Genomic DNA, 21489 nt, shown 5'->3' with positions numbered 1-21489 from the left:
CGCGGCGACCGGGGCGCGGAGGCAGCGGTGCGAGAGCTGGACGGCGAAGGGGGGGGGGGGGGGGGCTTCGGGCCCGTCCGCAGCTCGCCCCGGTTGCCCCGGCGGCGCCGGACCCCTGCCCGCCGCGCCGCCGGCCGCCGCCCGAGCGCCGCGAGGGTCCGCGCCGCGCGCCCCGCGCCCCGCGCCCGGCTCTACGGTTGCGCAACGGCCGGCACCGCCGCCGCAACCGGGGCGAGCTGCGGACGGGCCCGAAGCCCCCCGCCCCTCCACCCTCGCCGTCCAGCTCTCGCACCGCTGCCTCCGCGCCCCGGTCGCCGCGGTGCCTCCGGGAGCCCGGGGATCCGCGCTCGCTCGCAGGCGCTTTTTGTCTCCCGAGCACGCGGCGGCGGGGCTACCTGTTGCCGACCGAGGACCCGGCCGAGGGCCGCGGCGACCCGGGCGTGGCGCGGACCTCCGCCTGCCCCTCCCCGCACCCTCGCGGGAGGACCCCTCCTCCTTGGGGTGGGCGAAGGGGGCAGATGGGAGGGGGCGCTGGCGAGCTGCCGGCGCCGGGGCGGGCCGCCGTGGGGAGGGGACTGGCCGCCGGCTGGAGCCCCGCGGTGCTGCGTAGGCAGCGACGACAATGCCCCCGCGCGCCTCCCCGGGGAGCGCGGCGGCCGGGAGCGGGGAGGGAAAGCGCAGCGCACGAACGCCGCCCCTGCACAATTAGGGCGAAGATGACGGACGCGAAGTTGTTGCGTAAGAGGACTGGGGAACGAGGCTCGCCGAGGTCCGTCTGCCCCGGCCACGCCGAGCGGTGGCCGCCGCGGGTGCGCCCGGCTGCTGCGCCCGCCGGCGCGCGCTGCCGAGGCGGGACGCGACCGCGCGGGGCCTCTTCCGGAGATCTCGGAGCTGGCGGCCCCCTGGTGTCATTTCTGCCCCCAACTGGATGCGGCTGTCCTCTCGCCTGAGGTCCCGGGCTACGTCAGCGACGTGGAGAAACGGGAGAAACGGCGCCTCGCGGCGCGCTCCTCGGGCACCGCGCGCTGCAGGCTGTAAAGGCACGTGGCCCACGCAGAGCGTTCAGAGAAGGAGAGCGAGCGGCGCGTCCGCCTTGGCGAAGGAGCCATGTTCCTCCCAGGGACGCACGGACTTGCCCAAAGAGGGGATGGGGCAGGTGGAGAAGGGCCCCCTGCTCTGCTTGGACTGCGCGGGAGCTTGACCGAATGCCGTCTGTGACTTTCCGTTCTTTTCCCCGTGATACACTTTTGTATTTTTAAGAAAGAGAATTTGAACCAAACCCCGAAGTAAAGAGAAGAGTAAACTGAAGCCCCAGCTACCATCACCGCTGCCCGTCATCAATAGCAAATCTGCTGCGTGTCTCTTTCTGTCTTCCCCGTCCTCATATTTCACAGCAGTAATAAGCACCCAAAGAGTGATGTTTAAAAATGTTTATCACTTAGCACTGGTTTGGGGAAAGCCTCACACTTCAAAGTGTTCTTCAAGGACAGTGCTGTGGTTCAGAACACAATTCATCTGGTAAGGTGTAGATTTACCAACAAGGCCCTGACAATTGAGGCATGCAATATGGGTTTTAATCTCTTCCCCAAATCCACTGTCCCAGGCTCTCAGCAGTTCAAGAAGCACATCTGTCTATGGCTCTTGAGTCTGTCCCTTCTACTAGATATTTATTCCAAGGAGTTGACTCTGTGGATGAAAATAAGTCTTGATTTTGGTTTATAATTTCCACTTATCTCATTTTTTACTACTATGTTTTCTTTTTCCAAACTCTCACAATGCCCATTATAGTTTGAAAACCTCCCTTAGACGAAATTAAAATGATATCCGTAAGTCAGTTACCTTTTCAGGGTTAGAAAAGCATCTAATTCCTAGAAATCCAGAGCCACAGAACTCCCCTACCCCACACCTACATGTTCTCCATATTGTTCTGCTTTTTGAATTATTTTATAGAATTCCAAAGCTGTTGTAGAATGAGTAGTGAATGGTTTTATAGAAGGACAACTTGAAATTGAAGAAAAGTAGGTAACATGCTTAGAGACAATGATAGTGGGGGGGGGGGCAGTTCTCCGAACTTGGAAACTGGTTCTTTACGCTGAATTTTGAAACCTGATGCTCCTTTCATTACTTGGGGGGAGGGGGTGGATTCTAGATTGTGCCTGTATCATATCTGTGCATCATTTTTTGTTGCCATCCTACTTAGAAATCGGATGAAGTACAAGAGATGTCTATGACACCAGCTTAGAAAATAACTCTTTAGCTCCTCCTGGTGATTGGGAAACCACTGAGCAATACAGTGAAGGCTTTGTCCCCATCACCCAAGAGGCGGTGTGTCTGATAGTATACGCTAGAACATTCACAGAATAGGCAAGCACTTGCAGATTAACACAAGTCAATGGGGCATAAAACCTGAGACATTGGAAACAAATTACTCAGGGTGGGGAGGCTTCTAGGAAGACGTCAGCATGTGACTGACGTAGAGCAGGGCTGTGACCAGGTCCCTGAGAGGAGGAGGAAGAGGGTTCTGGGTGAAGTATAAAGTCAAAACTTCCTTACTCTCAGCCCCTGTCAGTGCATGGGGTGGAGGATGCCAGGGAAGAGGAGGCACAGACTCTGATTGGGACTACGGGCAGAAGACAGTCGGTCCCATTCAGCTACATCTGATTACACTCCCAATATACTTTCTGGTTAAGCAAATATGAGGAGAGCAGAATGACTACAAGTGTGGCCTCTCCTTCCTGAGTTGGGGAGTGCCTTACAACTGCAGAACATTTCAAGCTGGAAGATTCCTGAGAGGCCATCTGTCTCCAGAGGTCTTTCCTCGGGGCCTCATCAGGCAGAGGTAGCTACAATCTTGGATTCATAGCGAGAACTCAGGTTAGCTGCATTGGACTGTGGCCTCTGGAGAGCCACACACCCTTCATTCAGCCCTCATGGGTTGTTGCAGCATGGGACAGAGTTCCAGTGGCCCCAGGCTCCAGTTTTTCAAAAGAGAGTAGACATCAAAAAAAAAAAAAAAAAAAAAAAAAATTTTTTTTTTTTTTTGTAAGATATCCTGATTTTTCTGTTTTGGCAAACAATTGGTTAAGAAAGAAGAGACCCCGCAGCTTGGCGAGCTGGACGCTGGGCAGGCTTTGCCCGCTGACGGAGAATTCTACAGAGATGCCCCGGGTTGTGGGGAGTGGGGGAGGAGCCATCGCAGGGCGGAAGGCAGGCTCCCAGCCTGACCCAGCTTGGACAGCTCCACCTTACCTGTTCTGGGTCGTGGCTTCTGGATTTCTTTGTAGGAAACCATCCACACTTAGAAAGCCTTTGGCCACCGCTAGGGCCCAGAGCCAGGCTCAGGGCTCTTGAGGCCAGGACCGCGGTCTTCCCACTGCACTGTGCTAATGCAGGGTCCGGTGTCCATCCTGTAAACTTCACGAACATGAGGTGAAACAATTTCTAGGAATTCAGAGGTTGTAGTTTTGTTTTGTTTTTCAGGGTAGGCTTTAAACAGTGAGCTAGTGTGGGAGCGACTGCCGTGGCTTCTCACCCACAAGAGGCCTGCCCACACCCGTCAGTATGCGATTTATGCTGGTATTTTGCTTTGACCTAATGAGTCATTGAATGTTTAGGCAGAAACTTCCTGGAATGGGTATTTCTTTCTTTCATGCTTGCTCTTTGTTTTATTTGTACACTTTATGCCATTTCCAGTCATTAGGCTTGCTCCTGTCCTTCCCTGGACCTTCTCTTTCCACCTTCTACTTGTGTTGACCTTTATTCTTCTTTTGTGCTTTCTTCTCCTGATTTATTCGATGTATTCTTCTTCTTCCTTTTTTTTTTTTTTTTTTAGCTTGTAAGGAGGGGTGGGGGAAATGTGGGGGAGGTGGCAGGGAGGGGACAGAGAGGGAGAAGGAGAGGGAGAGAATCTTAAGCAGGCTCCACGCCGAGCACATAGCCCATCTTGGGGCTTGATCCCACGACCCTGAGATCATGACCTGAGCCAATCAAGAGTGGGACACTTAACCAACTGAGCTACCCAGGCCTCTCTTATTCGATTCATTCTTAGTTTTTCCTTTGGCCTTTCCCCAGTCATCAAATCCTCACTAGTCCTCTAGATTCCCTCCTCTACCAAGTTTCCACTGCCCCTTCTTGCCCCCTGCCTAGCCCAGCCACAACCCAGACATTGTGAGGGTTTAGAATTTCCACTCTGCCTTCCCCAACCTCTGCCACATGGTTCCAACCACAGGAGTTCCATTAGCATGCTCGGCCTTATTATTCAAAAACTAGTTTTTGTGGGAAATTGGGTAATAGAAGATGGTCACATAAACTCCCCATAGAAGCACAGGCTTTAAAGTATGAGAAGTTGAAATGTTTTGTATTAAATGCCTCTTGCTCAAGCTAAGAAAGAAATTAGATCTCTACGCCGACTACATGATTTCCCCAGACAAAAGCATCTGATGGCCTGAATACATTTCAAAGCATTTCCAAAAGATCCAGGAAAAGACCAGAAAGAGGTGGTTTTGCAAAAGAGGAGATGTTGCAAGTACAGCATTACAAAAACTGAAATGTGTCTTTAAACTTGGCCACGCAGACGGCACACATTTCAGTTAGCACTTGTGTGTCTTCAGATTAAATGGCATATGTGAGTAAAGGTGTCAAAATAAAGGAGACTCACAGGAAAGGCAGGTGAGGAGCAGGGGAATACACCAAAAATGGTCAAGACTTGGGAAGCGGCCAACTGCATTCATTGCAAAATCCCCAGTGATGGGGTAAGTGCTGTGGCAGCTCTTGGCTGGCGACAGGACCCGGCAGGGTCACAAGAGTGTGAAATATAAAATTGTGAAATGTGTTCTAACAAAAAAACATCTTACTAAGACTCAGAGGTGACACATCCCCACCCTGCAATGCAGCTCCAGTCACAGAGGCAAACCTTATCTAAACACTTCTGTGAAGTCAAGCCCAGGGTATCCAATGGAAAGAGCCAGGGCTACAACTCAGGAGGCCAGGGTTCTCACACATTCCTGACACCAGACGCACGAAGGGAGTCATTTCATCTCTCGGACCCTCGTTTCTTCCTCCAAGAGCTGATGGAATTGAACCAGACTCCGCAACATCCCTTCCAGCCTTGCAGTAGGGTGATTCTCGAGAACGAGCCGCGAGCGCAAGATGCAGAAAGGGAAAGCTGCACATGTAGCATCTACAAAGAAGCAGATCCTGGTTCATGCTGGCTCACCCCTAAACCTTCACTTGCCTAATTGCAACATGCACAAGAGGAAATTACACCGTGAAATGCGCACAGACGGACTTAGAGACAAAAAGCTGCTTCTGTAGGTGTGGTTTGTTTCAGCAAGAGATTCAAATGAATGTTATCAGTTTGGTAAAGGCCCTTAGAAGACCGGAAATTGGGTGCTTGACCACATTTCTGGTCTTCTGAGAAACTTCCAGTTTAATAGACTCTGAGCAACCGAGCAGAAGTGCTTCAGACTTTTGTGCAGCTCCTGCATGTGATGATCTTCCCGAGCAGGGCGCACACGTCTGTAGAGGGTTGCCGTGTGGGTATGCTGTCCAGATGACGGCAGAGCAGGCCCTCAGGGGGTCGTCACCCAGCAGATGGGCAGAGAGCCCAGCGGGGAGGAGCGGACTGCGGTGGGTCCGCATCCCAGCCTCGCTGCCCACGAGCTGTGTGGACACGGCAAGTCACCTTCCCTAACTTCTCTCTCTCTTGGTTTCCCCCTCCGGCAGCTGTTGATAATAACAACGTCAACGTCAACAAGTTGTTCCAAGGTGAAAATGAGCTAGGATCTACTAACTGCTTCGGAAAGTACCTGACCTGGGATGGTGACACACGTTAAGTGTTGTTATTAACCCAACACAAAATCAACCCGCATCAGGGAAACCGTATCATTCACCAGAAAAGCGGGTGTACGTGTGCGTCGCTGTGCGTGTGCACGAATGTGTGTCCCTGTTAAGTGATGTGGACAATGAATTGCATTACCAGAGTCGGTCCTTCATTCAGCGCAGTTGAACCAGTGAGTGCTTCCATCTACAACAGAGCACGCCAGATGGCTTTGGGGACCAGAGTTCACAGATTGTTCCGGTTTGGGAGCATCAGGTACTGAAACATTCCCGGAAAGGTTGATCGCGGCCCCGTTCCTGCCCTGGACCATGAGTTCATTCCTTCACTCCATCCCCTGATGCGCATTTACTGACCAGGGACCAGGGACTAAGCCATGCCCCGTGCGATCACGACGTGGAACTGCCACACAGAGTGCCAGACCGTGTGCCACCAGACGCAGGCTCCACTGAAGGGAGATGGGAATTCTTCCTGAAAGAGGTGGAACTTACCAGAACTTTAAAGACAGGTGGGCATTGCACAGACAAGACACTGGTGGAGAGGATACCCAATGGAAGGACCTGCTGCCCAGACACGAAGTTGGGAGGTCGGTGATCCAGGGGGGCCTGAGGGGCCTGAGGAGCTGCCAAGCCCAGGGTATGCAAGATTCTGTGGCCGGACAACAGGTGGGGAGGCCGGCCGGGCCGCGCCTGCGAGGCCGGCGAAAGATGCAGACGGGCATGAACACAGCTGGCTTCAGGGACGTGGCCTACAAAGGCGACACCCTGTTTCAAACATGTTTCTATGCAAAATGTCACACACAAAGTGTCACTGTGGGAAAGTGGTTGAGGGCCTGGACGCCACCGCTTGATGGCCCTGGGTTCTGACCCGTTCAACGGACATTTTGCTCAGAGCCATGCGCCAGAAGGAGCAAGCTGGGAGTGGTGAGCAGGATGAGCCCAGAGCCGGGAAACTGGAAACTGGTTATTCATACAGGTGGGAAGAGCTGAGGTGGCAAGGCATGGAAAGGTGGGGACATGGAGGATGACATGGTGGTCCCAGAAAAGACAGGCCTCCCCAAGCCATTGCCAGCAGACGGGAAGGCGGCAGAGACACAGAGTGAGGCCAGGTGAGCACGGTCACCTCCGCGACAAGGTGGCAACAAGGTCATATGTCCTGGGATTTTGAGCTGTGTGCCTCTGCCCCCCACCACCCCCCAGGTCCCCAGATGTGCCTGCTTTGCTCTAGGGGAAGAAGCTGCATGACTCCTGAATGGTAAGCAATGCTCCCCAGGGAGGGGACGCCTGAGATTTGCGCCTCTCCAGAGTTTCCTGAGCTCATCGAGAGATGTGAGGAGGAAGTCTTGGTGTGCAAAGTTGGTTTACTTGCCCAGGGCTGAAAATTCCTGAAAGAGGCCCAAAAACCTAGGGCAGGAACAAAGCTGTATGCGCCGAGGATTCAGCAGCAGGCTTTCCGTGTGCCGCATGCGCACGTCCATTCCATGCGGGGCTATGGTCACAGGTACCTCCAGGGCACTTGGACCTGCCTGTGCACGTCTACGGCATTGCACCCTCATGCCATCCCATCAAGAGGTGAGGGGTGTTGGGACCAGGAGTCAGACCCCAGCTCCCCACGCTGGAAGTGAGCAGGGGAGCTCAGTGCCTCCCAGGCGGTGTCCTCCTGTGCGGTTCACACCATGTGCGGTTCACACCATGTGCGGTTCACACCATGTGGGTTCACACCAGCTGGACTGCGAGGCGGGAACAGAGCTTGACAGGGGCAACCCCAGCTGAGGCCCACATGCCTTTGGCCTCCAGGCATTGACCCCTTTGCTTGGGCTCCAGCTGCCCCCTGACCATGCCACACAGGACCTTTTTCCTAACCTACAAGAAGGTAACCTCTTCCCTGATGAAAGCAGGCAGCCCAAGTCCCAGTGTGCACTCCTCCCGAATTGCCAGGGCCTCAGCTACCCCGGGTCCCCCACCCCCTGCTTGCCAGTGGTGGGGAAAGGCCCTGTCCAAGGCACCTTCCCCTCTCCCACCCCACCAGCCATCTCAAGTGCTTTCCTGTGTGGGTGGCCTCTTCCCCGTTTCCTCCCCGCACCAGGACAGACCCAGCAGATGGGACAGACACCCCAGTGCCTCCATCACTGAGAAACTCAGACTGGCGCAGAAGGTGGGGGGCCTGCCCTTCCCCAAGGCTGCCCGTGGGGAGGTAACACGGACCTCCAAGTGCAGGGGAGATGGTGCACTGCAAGGTGGACTCTCAGCAGGTTGAGGTGGGAGCTGGGCAAATCGCCGTGCTTAGCTGCACGGTGCTCCCTGTCACTGAGCAGAGTTCCGTTTGCTTGGGGAGCTGTAGGCAGCCTGGTAACACACCACCTCCTAGACGTTCCCAACCTCTCTACCTGCCTTTCCCTTCCCCTCATCTCACAGTTCTGGAATTGTCCCTCCCAAGAAAGTCTCAGCACACGAGTTTTGACTCGGGCTCCAATTTCTAGAAATCCCAGACAGCCCGCTTTTTTCTTTCTTCTAGAATCTGTAGAAGATGTAAAATGCAGGGGCGCCTGGGTGGCTCAGTCGGTGAAGCATCTGCCTTCAGCTCAGGTCATGATCTCAGGGTCCTGGGATCAAGTGCCGCATTGGACTCTTCTCAGCGGGGAGCCTGCTTCTCCCTCTCCCTCTCTGCTCTCTCTCTCTCTCTTTCTCAAATAGATAAATAAAATAAAATCTTAAAAAAAAGGGAGTTACTTGTTACTTGTTTTTACCATTAACTATTTGAAGAGCATTCTTTTCCAGGACAAATTTAATCATTTACTTAACAGCAACATAATAAAGCCTTCATATTTAAATAGGAAAACAAACAAGAATACCCATTATTTTTGACATCAAAACTGAGAAATGAGGAAGGAAAAAAAAAGAATTATCATTATGACAGGGAAGATATGACCCAATATGTTCGTTTGCCTAAAGGAGGCAGGAAAACACGAGAATTCAGCGGTGTAGCTTGACAAAATGTCAGCATTTAAAAATGGTGTCTTTCCTGCCTATGGGAGGCAGGTGTCACGGAGTGGCCGCAAGCTTGCGCTCACCACCAGCTGCTGCGTGACCACGGCTTGTTGCCCAAACTCCTGGTGCTCCTGCTTCCTCAAGTGTGAACTTGGGGTGCTGATCTCGCTGCCCTCAGAGATTCTGGAGAGTCACTGTAGTTGGACTCCCTCAACACCTAATCCCAGGCTTATCCTTCCAGACTCCCTGTTCTTTGGGGTTTTTGCAAGCACCACACACTTTTAGAGACTTCCTTGGAGCTGGGGCGGCTGTTTGACACAGTTCTGGCCAGAGAGATGGACGAAGTCACAGATGTCTCCTGCTTTCCTTTCCTCCTGCCTTAAAAATGGAGGTAATGCTGGAACTGTGGCCTCCGTCTGGCAGGGAGGAAAAGGGCCAATGTCAGCAACCTCTTACCGCGTCTCTGAGCTTCTCAAATGTGTGAGAAACAAATCCCGATTTGTTTAAGCTATGGTTAGGTGGGTAATTGGTGACCTACAGATTTTCATTTGTGTCTGAATAATATGTAAAGCATAACATAAAAAACATTTCTCATGCCTGAAGATGCTTAATAAATGCCAGCTCTAGTTATTATATTTTAACATATTATATTTAAATATATTTAAGATACAATTGGGAAAAGTGTGTGATTCATAATAAAAAACTGGTAAATAATTCATACTATATCAAGCAAAAAAGTGCAAGCTGATCTGTGTAAAGAAAACTATTAAATACTGAATAATGGCATAAAAGGAGACATATAATTGAAGAGATTGAACACATTGCTGGTTTAAAAGAGTCAATATTGGGGCAGTTAAGCATCCGACTCTTGGTTTGGGCTCAGGTCATCTTGCGGCTGTAGGATTGAGCCCCGCGTTGGGCTCTGTGCTCAGTGCAGAATCTGCTTCACCTTCTCTCTCCCTCTCTCTCTCCCTCTCACTCACTCTCTCACAAGTAAATAAATAAAAATCTTTAAAAAAGAGTCAATATTATAACGATGACCGTTATCCCCAAATTAACCAATAAGAATAATCCCACTCAGTCAAAATTCCAATGAGTAATTTGAGGAACCTGAAAGTTAATTCTTGTTTTCAATTGGAAGAATAAATATTCCAAAATCACTGAATTGGCTTTGAAAAAAAAATAAACGTGGTGAATTTATTAATTAAAACAATGTGGCATCACTGAAAGACAAATTGATCAATGGAATGGAATTGAAATTCTAGAAATAGACTCACCTATAAACATAAAACTGTATATGATAAATATGATCATTTAAACTGAAGATTGTATCAGTCAGGGATGAGTGCAGGAAATAGAAGTTGCTCTGGGTACTTCAGATGCTTAAAACACCACTGGAAGCCCTACAGGAGCATATTCTAGGTTGGATGTCCTGGGATGACTCAGCATAAATTGAGCTGATTCAACAGAGAGCCTTTGGAGCTAACTTAGACATTGTTGCTGAAGTCATGCCAGAAACAAGCAACCATTTGAGAAACAAGAAGCAACTGCTTCTCACATTCAGGAAACTGGACTGTGGTGTCCAAAGCTGTGGTTGGGGAACTGGAAGTCACATTAAAAAGCTATCCCTATCACCACTGCTTCTTGATTCCCAGGAAGCTGGAGGATGGACACTGGAGTACCATGCAAGGAAGCTTCATGTTTCCTGAGTTCCTTGCCAACTTGGCAACATTCAAGAGGCTTGGGAAGATGGCTCACTCCTGCCTTCCAAAATCTCTTACAAGTGCATCTAAATGATGGAAGATAATTTACTCCCAGAACCTCAGCTTCAGGGGAGTCTAGAAAATGTTTTCTCTTGCTTTCCAATTTTGCCAAGTAGAAGCCTGATAAAATGGAAGTTGAGAGAATTGATCCAAAGTACCTACTCATAATGAAAGAGCATCATATTGGGATCATTGGTCAGATCCTCACCTCATTCCAAACATAAAAGTATTCCCATGTGATTAAAGATTTAAGTGTTGAAATTACACATAAAATTACTCAAAAACATATGGGAGAACAGATCTATAATCTTGGGGCTAGGGTGTAACATGAAACCCAGAGGCTATAAAAGAAAAGATAAGCATATTTAATTGAGTAAAAATCAAGTAGCTTTGGTTTGATAACGGATATGATAAACCAAATTCAAAAACAAAAAGTTAGGGGTGCATGGGTGACGCAGTCCGTTAAGCTTCTCACTCTTGGTTTCGGCTCAGGTCGTCAAGCCGTGTCAGGCTCTTCACTCAGCGTGGAGTCTGCTTGAGATTCTCTCTCCCTCTCCCTCTGCCCCTCCTGCTTGTGCTCTCTCTCTTAAAATAAAATAAATAAATCTTTAAAACAAACAAACAAAAAACCAAAGACAGAAAGTTACAGAAAATATCTATAATTTTTATTCTAGATAAAGGGTTAATATTTCTAATATATAAGAGTTCTTACAAATCCACAGGAAAAGATCAACAGCCAATAGTAAAATAGGAAAGGACAGGAATAACTAATTTTTGGAAAAACTCAAATGCAGATGACTTTGAAGCATATGGAAACATGAGTAACTTCATTAATAATGAATACATGAAATTACAATGAGAATTTTTTACTTATCCAACTGGCAACTATGGTGAGTGATAATATCCATTGTTGGCAAGAGTGATATGGAAATCGAGTGCAAATGGATGCAAACTTTAAAAGTGAATCTGGCAGTATGCGTCTGATGTTAAAATGCCCCCACCTTTTAACCTGCAATACACTTCCTAGAATCTGTCTCACATAACTAGCAATACACTTCTCAGAACCCGTCCCACAGAAATAATCACATAAGTGAGCAAAGACACATGCTACCAGGATTTTGACCTAGAGTTATTTGTAGGAGGGAAAACTGGAAACAACTCTTAGCGCCCATCAAGGGGCCATCAGTTAAATAAATGATGATACATCCATACAATGGAATACTAAACAGCAATTAAAAAGAAGAAGCTCTATTTCTATTGACTTTGAAAAATGGCAATAATATGGTAAGTCGAGAGTAGATGTCCATAGGTAACACTACTCCACTTCTTTTTTTTCTTTTAAAGATTTTATTTATTTATTTGAGACAGAGAGAGGGAGAGAGCACAAGCAGGGGGAGGGGCAGGGGGAGAGGGAGAAGCAGGCTCCTGGCTGAGCAGGGAGCTCAACGCAGGGCTTGATCCCAGGACGCTGAGATCATGACCTGAGCCGAAGGCAGATGCTTCACTGACTGAACCACCTAGGTGGTTCCACTTGTTTCTAAAGACAAAAATGTGTATTATATATGCAGCGACTCTGGAGGGGTGCACACACAATTGCTCATGGTGTTCACCCCTGGGCTATAGAAGTAGTGCTTCTTTAGTACACTTTTTACTGTGTGTACTTCTTCACATTTCCACATCTCGAAAAGACTGGTATTTTAAAAAAGGAAGATCTGTAAAGAACTAAACCCCCAATTCAGCCATTTAACATAATAAACATGGCACCAAGGTGACTGAACCCCCCTTTAAAGTCAAAAGTTGCTTAGAGCTCACTTGATAGATATGGAAATTAGGGCTCACACCGCATTGGTCCAGAGTCTAGATGGAAGGAATTGCACTATTTCCTGAGGCCATTATTTCCGAATTCTAAAACCAGAAGCAAAGAATGTTTTGGCATTTTAAAGTTGCATTACATCTTCCTCTAGAGAAGCTGCTGCTTCTGGCTGGTGGTGATTAACTTTCCTGCCAAGTTTGCCTGGTCTGCAAGACCAGCGTCTTCCAGGCGACCTTGTGGTGGGCTGTGCGCAGAATTTCTCTCCTGATTAACACCTGCAGTTACTGCTTCCAGTACTTATTATCTGCCTCTTGCCTGCCCAATCTGCGTATTATTATTTTTTTGCTTGAACTTAGTCACCTTATCTTGCTTGCTGCTGGCCTGTGCAAGCTGTCGTAATTGGCCTATTGCTGTAATTTCCTGAATACAATCATAGATGTTACATTGCTTAAAAATTTCCTTTGAGATGTTGTACTTGAACCTTTGTTTTCAACTCAGCCTCTTTTGTAAATCTATCCTTCGATTCTTTCTTACAAATGATTCAGGGCCCAATATGCTTCAGTTAAAATAAATCATTTATTTCAAATTTGTCGAAAGAGCTGGGGTGCCTGGGTGGCTCAGTCGTTAAGCGTCTGCCTTCGGCTCAGGTCATGATCCCAGGGTCCTGGGATCGAGCCCCGTGTCGGGCTCCCTGCTCGGCGGGGAGCCTGCTTCTCCCTCTCCCACTCCCCATGCTTGTGTTCCTTTTCTCGCTGTGTCTCTCTCTGTCAAATAAATAAAATCTTCAAAAAAAGAAAAATAAATAAATAAATAAATTTGTCGAAAGAGCCAAGAGTATGTGACTGAGAGCAAGCATCCGGAGGCTCTGTGCCACTTACCTGCTGTGTGGCTTTGGGCAAATCGCTTAACCTCTCTGGGTCTGTTGCTTCATATATAAGTTCTATATGAGTGCTTATTACCTTGGATAAAATAATACTATGGTAATTTTTGCTCAATTATCTGATCACTAAAGCATCAGAGCTTCATTCATTCAACAAACCTTACCTGATTAGCAGGTTACAGGGAGACTCCTGGCTGTTGGGTGGCGGATGGATGGTAGAGGAACCCAGGTAGAGCAGGGAGGCCTCCAGCACTGGTCCCACATCTAGCCACGTCTTTCCACCTTCACTGTCACCACCTCGGTCCCAAACCATCTTCCCCTCCACACGACACATGGAACAGAGCAAGCCAGGCTGCATGCTCTCCAAGCAGCTTCTCTGCTTCCCATCACACTCGGGGGAGAAGCCACACTCCAACTCTGATCCGTGAGGGTCTACAAAGCCCGCTCCCTTCCGTCTCTTCAACTCATCTCACACCTCTCTTCTTGTTCCCGAGGCGCCAGACACTCGAATCTTCCTTCAATTCTTTTTGCTGTTACTCTCTTTCCCGCCTCAGGGCCTTTGCTTGTGCTGTTTCCTCTGCCTGGAACATTCTACCTAATGTTTTGGATGGCCTCCTTCTCTTTCGTTAAGTCCAGCTTCAGTATCATCCCCAGTAAGAGAGGGGTGTGTGTCCGCCCAGCACCCATTCCTGTATCTATTTCTTGGGGAGGTAGTGCCCCAAATTTCCTCTGTGGAAGTGTCCCTCCCACACTGCATGTGGTCAACACAGGGAAGCCACACCAGTTCCAGCAAATACGAGCTATGGAAGCCTTTCTTTTCGTTTCCCCAGAGAAGAATCTTTCAGGCATCCTAGCGATGGCATGGGGATAGTGACCTGGTGACCACATGGGCAGAGCACTGAGGAATAAAAGTGACCTTGTACCCAGATTTTCAGTAGCTCCCCACTTCACCGCCACCTTCCTATTACTGAGCCTGAGCCTCCCAACATCTGCACATGGAAACTGAGCCCCTTTGCACTGATCTGTCCCCTGCAGGCACCTGTGGGGCAGCCGCCTCTTTGCAAAGCCAGCTCCTCTCCTCATTCAGTTTGCAGACATCACTCACCCCTTCCCGTGTCCTGCTGGACTGACACCCTCAGAAGCCCAGCCCCCTCTTGCTGCTTCCCCAGGGTTTGAGTGAGAAGAAGAGACTCCTTAAGGAGAATGACCGTCCATCACCAAATCCAACTACAAGCGGGTCCCTAGAAAGCACAGTCCTCTCCTCTCAGGAGAGGACTGCAACCTTTTCCTGCTTTCTTCAGACCTACCTCATGGCCCAGGAAATGACCTCATGTGCTACAGTCTCATAGAGTAAAGACTAACTCCCTTCGCTGTCATCACTGCAAGGTTCCCCCAATGCACACACCTCTCTTCTGTTTCTCCATCACCATGGAAGAGGTGCCCTCTCCTGTCTGAGCCTGATAATTGTCCTTTATGAAGCTCTGGTTCAGTTCTCTTCCCTGGGACCTTGCTCTGTAGCTGGGCACCCCTCTCTCTAGCATTTGATATTAACTAGATATCATCAGCATCTGAACTTATGGTGACCAACCACCCCAGTTTACTGGGGAATGAGGGGGTTCCCTGGACTCAGGGAACTTTCAGCACAAAAACCAGAATGAATTGGTCACCCGATCTTTCTCCTATATTTTGAACTAATCCTCCTTCAACCCCACACTGTTTCTTCATTTCCTTCCCTAAGTCTCTCCTACCCTCCACACCCCAGCTTCTTAAAGCAGGTGTTTGTGATCTGGGGGGTTGCTCGCCTCCTAGTCACTTCAGTAGAAAAGGAACAGAGTCTGGTGACTGCAGGAGCAGCTTTGAGCATCTGCCTGCCATCCCTGCTGTAGGGCACTCCCCGTTCTGCGGGGTGGGGGTGGGACTCCTTTCCCACCATTCCACTGCAAGCTGCCACCAGCCCCACCATTTCCCTGAGAGAGTTCTTGGCAGGGTCAGCCGTTCACGTCCAGGCACACATCCCATCGTCATCCCACTTGGATGTTCAGTCAGCGATGCTCAACACAGGTGAGCCGTGGCTTCTGTGCCCTCATACCATCTTAGGTCCCACCAACGTTTGCAGCTCGTGTGCAGGCTCCATCCTTCTAATCATGAAATCGCTAGGCCCTCTTCTCATTTTACACACTCGCCGTGGGGAGCTCATCCTCTTGGCAGGCTCCACTTGTCCTTTCCATGCTGGTAAGCACAAGTCTATGTCTAGTTCAGATCTCTCCTGGGGACAAGACTGCCTATCCAATGGACATACCCATTTGGATGTCTCCAAGGCAACTCATGCTCAGCTCGTCCAATATGAATCTCATCATCACTCCCGGTACCAGTCTCAGATAGTGGGGCCAGCATCTACCCAGTTGCACAAACCATTAGGTATTCTGTCATCCTTGATTCTTCCCTCACCACACCTACTATGTCAGTGAGGATTCTTAGTTGCAAGCCAGGAAAACCAGCTCTGGTTATTCTAAGTCAGAAGGATTTTACTGGAAGGATGTTCAGTAGGTCACAGAGGCTACAGCAAGACTGCCGAGCAACAGTTCATCTTAGCAGAGCCAGAATTGATGCCTGCTCAGTGACAGAACCGGAACTGCCTCTGGGCACAGACACTGCTGTTTTGCATCACTAACAGTTCTCATCCCAGACCTCGGATGCTACTGCTAAAATCGCCCCGATGCCGCCATTACCAGCGTCAGGACGGAGTCTGTGTGGTACTGGCCTATTTTTATGACTGGTTTACAACCAAGAAAGAAGGATGAGGGGAGGGGAAGCACTGCATTCGACTGACAAAGTATAGTGGCTTCATGCAGGGAACGTTGGGAGGGGAGTGTGCAGCATTTTTTGCTTCAGGAATGGGCGTAGTGGTTCTGCATCACAAGGTGGTCGATTCCTTAAGCCTAAGAATGAGGTTCTGATGCCAGGTGGCCACAAAGAATGGACAGTAGCTACTGTCCACCCAATGACTGCTTCACACACTTATACTTCTTTTTCACTGAGATTTTATTTATTTATTTTTAAATTTTATTTTACTTTATTTTATTACGTTATGTTAGTCGCCATACATTACATCATTAGTTTTTGATGTAGTGATCCACGATTCATTGTTTGCATATAACACCCAGTGCTCCATGCAGAATGTGCCCTCTTTAATACCCATCACCAGGCTAACCCATCCTCCCACCCCCCTCCCCTCTAGAACCCTCCGTTTGTTTCTCAGAGTCCATAGTCTCTCATGGTTCGTCTCTCCCTCCGATTCCCCCCCTTCATTTTTCCCTTCCTTCTCCTAATGTCCTCCATTCTATTCCTTATGTTTCATAAGGAAAAAATATTTATTTATTTGAGAGAGAGAGAGAGAGAGCACGCGCAGGGGGAGGGGCAGAGGGAGAAGCAGACTCCCCGCTGAGCAGGGAGCCTGACTCAGGGTTCAGTCCCTTGACCCTGAGATCATTACCTGAGCCAAAGTGAGAAGCTTAACTGACTGATCCACCCAGGCACTCCTTACACGTTTATACCTCTTAAAAAATGCTCCTGCCCAACATAATGCAACTCTCCCACATAAAACAAAGCCCATTTGTTATCTGTCCAGAACCTTATCTTTCTGTGCATGCAACTTCAAATCCAGGATCTTCTATAATGACCATTTCTGCCTTATTTCTAAAACGATCACATCTCCGTATTTTGTCATGTAAGGACTGTATGTCAGTTATATCTCAATAAAACTCAAAGAAAAAAATTCTTCTTCATGGTGTAGAAGAAAAAAGAGAGGGATGATTTCAAACAATTTTCCTTCTACTTGAAGCAGTGAGGAAGAAAACACGGAGAACTTTTGTGGCCATAGTTTTGTAACCACCCTGTAGCTCTACTAAGCAAGTCTAGCAACCAGTTCCTTAAATTTGTGTTCCCTTTGTCTCCTGTCATCCCTCAGCTAATCCTTTGTCCTGGGGGTTGATGCAGTCACTCCTGGAAGATCGGAGCCTTTGGTGGCCCTGCCTTTATAGACTTCCAGTAATACTTACCACTGGAAAAGAGACGTCAGGAGCATCAGGGTATCCCCCAAGGAACGCCTGGGGTCCGTGCACACTCTCCTCCTGACTCCCACGTGTAACACAGTCCTTATTTCCTCTCGACCATCAGTTCAGCCCCGACATCCGGCGGCACGGCCCCTCCTACATTACCTGCTCACTGAAGGTCATAAGAAACCCAACACGGCCACCTGGCAGTCTGAAACTTCCAGTTTAAAGACATGACTGCTATGTCAGCTGGCGGAAGCCTCTTCCTCTTGGGTATTAAGTCTTCTAAGTGATCAGAATGCAGAGTTGTGAGGACTGAGTAGAAGACTTTGACACAGCTGATCGATAGAACAGAAGTGTCAGGCCCCTGAAGATGGTGCTACAGAAAAAACCCAGCATCTCTGTGACCTTCTTGCCTGCAGCTATTGCTAAATCAGCAGGAAGATGTGCCTTACCCCTCTTGCACCATTTTTCTCTCAATTTTCATCCAAAACCCCAGTTGCAAGAGACTAGCAAATGTGGAGTTCAGCTTCTCCGTGACACGAAGGGCCACTCAAAGGGGGTTGGAATGATACCTGAGTGCCATTCTCCACGGCCCCTTCAAGACACAGCCTAATCCATCTGTGCTAGGGGGTTGGATGGCCACTCTGTTTGGCATCACTCTATTTGGTCACGGGCGAAAACAGGAGACTCAGCCGTGTCAGTAACTAGGTCTGCCTTGGTGGGGTGAGGACTAGGACTTTGCCATGTCTTCGTGTATATTATCCTGTTCTCTGACAGTGGTCAGTCAGACCCCTCAGTGAATCTTCAGCAAGTGCTTTATTCCACGTGTCTGCAGCTGATAATCTAGGTCACATCTCACGCATGCCAAGGGCCATCAGAACTCCTCTCCTTAGTACTAGCTAGAGTTTTACTTCCTCAATTACATGTTGTCCAGAAAAATCCATTCCATATTTCACTCGAGTTCCCGAGGATCTGGGACCAATTTTTATATTGTGTAGGGTACTTTGTGGCAAACAACAGAGACCAGTTCTGGCTAATGTAAACAGAACAATTATTTATTTTAAAATTATCGGGCAATTCACAGAATCTGTGGGAGGGTTGGCAAACCAGGGTTGGAGGCCACAGAACCAGTGGTCATCCCCCAAACCAGACTTCAGGAATGGTCTCATGAAGGCACCGCCGTCTACACTGTTGGACAGAGAAAGCACAGCTTGCGTGGCTGGCTCCTTCCTTGTTGTCACCAGAATCGATGTCCCTGCAGATGGAAGGGAATCTGCATGACTGGATGAAGGAAATCCCTGCTCCACAGGGAAGGAATCTGCATGACTTCACCGCTTCATGTACCAACTTCTGATTGATTAAACATTGGGGATGAGGAGCCATAAAGAGGGTTGGTAGTTGTGACTGGCAGGGTCTAGATCCTGTGCCTGAGCCCTGGCTCCTAGGAGGCTGGAAAATGAACACAGGGTTTTCAACTACTGAGATAGGAGACAGACTCCGTTCCCAGACATAGGAAGAGGTTCAGCAGCTGTGTGGTCATAAAGAATGACAAATATTCACTACATCCCCCATATATACTCAATTACTAGTTCTACCTATAGTAGAAGATCTATAGTCAATTTCCTACTAACTCTACCTCCTAAATCTCTTCTCTTTAACAGCTCTGTTGAAATGCAATTCACATGCCATAAAATTTACCCATTTAAAGTATACAATTCAGTGGTCTTTGGTATATTACATTATGAATGTTTGTAAATTGGGGTAAAATACATAACATATAAAATTTGCTGTTTTAACCATTTTAAGTGTACAATTCAGTAGCACTAATTACATTAATAATGTTGTGCAACCATCACCACTATTTCCAAAACTCTTTTCATCATTCCAAACAGAATCTCTGTAATCATAAGCAATAATGCTCTATCCCCACCCCTGAGCCCCTGATAACCTCTAATCTACTTTCGTCTCTATGAATTTCCCTATCCCAGAGATTTCATGTAAGTAGAATCATACAATATTTGTCCTTTTGTGTCTGGCTTATTTCTCTGTCTCACTTAGCATAGGCTCATCCATGGTGTAGTACATATCAGAACTTCATTCATTCATGGCTGAATAATATTCCATTACATGTATAGACCCCATTTTGTTTATAGCTTTGTCTGTTGATGGACACTTGGGTTGTCCCACCTTTTGGTCATTCTGAACATTGGCATACATGTATTTGTTGGGATCCCTGCTCTCAGTTCCTTTGGGTATATACCTAGGAGTGGAATTGCTGGTTCATATGGTAATTCAATGTTTAGTTTTTAAACCTAGTTAAATATGAGAAACCCAGCAAGTTGTTTTCCACAGAGGCTGCACCATTTTATATTCCCACCAGCAATGTGCAAAGTTTCCGATTTCTCCGCATTCTTGCTAACACTTGTTATTTTCCATTTTTTATTATAGCCATCCTATTAGGTATGAAGTGGTATCTCACAGTGGTTTTGCTTAGCATTTCCCTGATGATTAGTGGTGTTCAGCATCTTTTCATGTTTAGATGCATGTGTATATTTTCTTTGAAGAAATATTTTATTCAAGTCTTTGGCTATTTTTAAAATTGAGTTGTTTGTCTTTTTGTTGTTGAGTTGTAAGAGTTCTTTATATTTTGTGAAAACAGGACCCTTATCAGATATACAGTTTTCAAATAATATTCACCATTATGTGGGTTGCTTTTTCACTCTCTTGATAGTGTCCTTTAATGACAGAAATTTTTAAATTTGATGAAGGGAAAGTTGTCAATTTTTCATTGTTGTTACTTGTGCTTCTAGTGTTATACCTAGGAATTCATTGCCAAATTTTGTATATGGTGTGAATTAGATGGTCTAACTTCATTCTTTTGTACCATCTGTTGAAAAAATATTTTTTTCCCCATTAAATGCACTTGTACCCCTTGCAAAAACCAATTGGCCAGAGATGCATGAGCTTATTTCTGAACCGTCAATTCTATCCTATTGGTCTTATGTCTATTCTCATGAGTACCATGTTGTTTTGATTACTATAGTTTTTGTATTAAGTTTTAAAATCAGGAAATGTGAGTGCTCTAACTTGTTCTTCTGTTTTCAAAATTGTTTTGGCTACTCAAAGCCCCTTATAATTCCATATGAATTTGAAGATTTTTTATTTTTTATTTTGGCAAAAAGGGACCATTGGAAATTTGATAACAATTGCATTGAATCTGTAGATCTCTTTGGTTAGTATTAACATCTTTACACTATTAAGTCTTTCTATCCATGAGCATGGGATGACTTTCCATTATATAGGTCTTAATTTCTCTCAGCAATGTTCTATAATTTTCAGTGTTCAAGTATCTCACAACCTAGGTTATATTTATTTTCAGGTATTTTATTTTTTCAGATGTTACTGTTCTTTAATTTCTTTTCAATGTCCTTTCTGATTATTTATTGTGGGTGTATAAAAATACGACCGATTTTCATGTGTTTATCTCACTTCCTGCAACTTTTTTGAATTCATTTATTACTACAGTAGCTTTTTTTGTGGATTCTTTGGGATTTTCTGTATGTAGAATAATACCATCCGTAAATAGAGATATTTCACCTCCTCTTTTCTAACTTGGATGCCTTTTATTTCTTTTTCTTGTCTAATTGCTCTGGGTAGTATGATGTTGAGTAACAGTGGTGAAAGTGGGCATCCTTGCCTCAATCCTGATCTTAGGAGACACTTTTAAGTCTTTCACCATTAAGTATGATGTTAGCTGTGGGTTTTTCATAAATGCCCTTTAGCATATTGAGGAAATCTAGTGTCACCTGGTTGGCTCTGTTGGTTAAGCATCTGACTCTTTTCTGAATCAACTGAGATGATCATATGGGTTTTTTTCTTTCACTTTTTTTCTTTCATTTCATTAATGTGATATATTACATTTATTGATTTTCTTATGTTGTACCACCCTTGCATTCTTGGTATAAATTCCACTGGTCACAGAATATAATCCTTTCAATGTGCTGTTGGATTCAGTTTGTTACTGTTTTGTTAAGGATTTTGCATTTCTATTCATAAAGGGTATTGGTCTGTCTTTATCTGGCTTTGGAATCAGGGTAATGCTGGCCTCATAGAATGAGTTAAGAAGTGTTGTCTCATCTTTATTTGAAGAGGTTG

At 47.2% G+C, this 21489-nt stretch overlaps 1 protein-coding gene across 2 annotated transcripts in view; it reads right to left on the bottom strand.

Moving 5' to 3' along the window:
* Nucleotides 1-3391, bottom strand: part of NFIL3 (nuclear factor, interleukin 3 regulated) — a 17147-nt gene extending 13756 nt beyond the window's left edge. Inside the window, exon 1 of one of the 2 annotated variants that reach the window (XM_035029182.1) lies at nt 3250-3391. The gene's annotated coding sequence lies outside the window, so the exon portion shown is untranslated. Of the gene's footprint in view, nt 1-395; nt 493-3249 lie in introns of those variants that run through there. The other variant, XM_035029181.1, reaches the window with a different exon arrangement.
* Nucleotides 3392-21489: the final 18098 nt, after the last annotated feature.

The sequence above is a fragment of the Mirounga leonina genome, unplaced genomic scaffold (genome assembly GCF_011800145.1).
Source record: "Mirounga leonina isolate KUSES-001 unplaced genomic scaffold, KU_Mleo_1.0 Mir_224, whole genome shotgun sequence".
Lineage (NCBI taxonomy): Eukaryota > Metazoa > Chordata > Mammalia > Carnivora > Phocidae > Mirounga > Mirounga leonina.
This window is presented reverse-complemented; position numbering and strand designations above follow the sequence as displayed.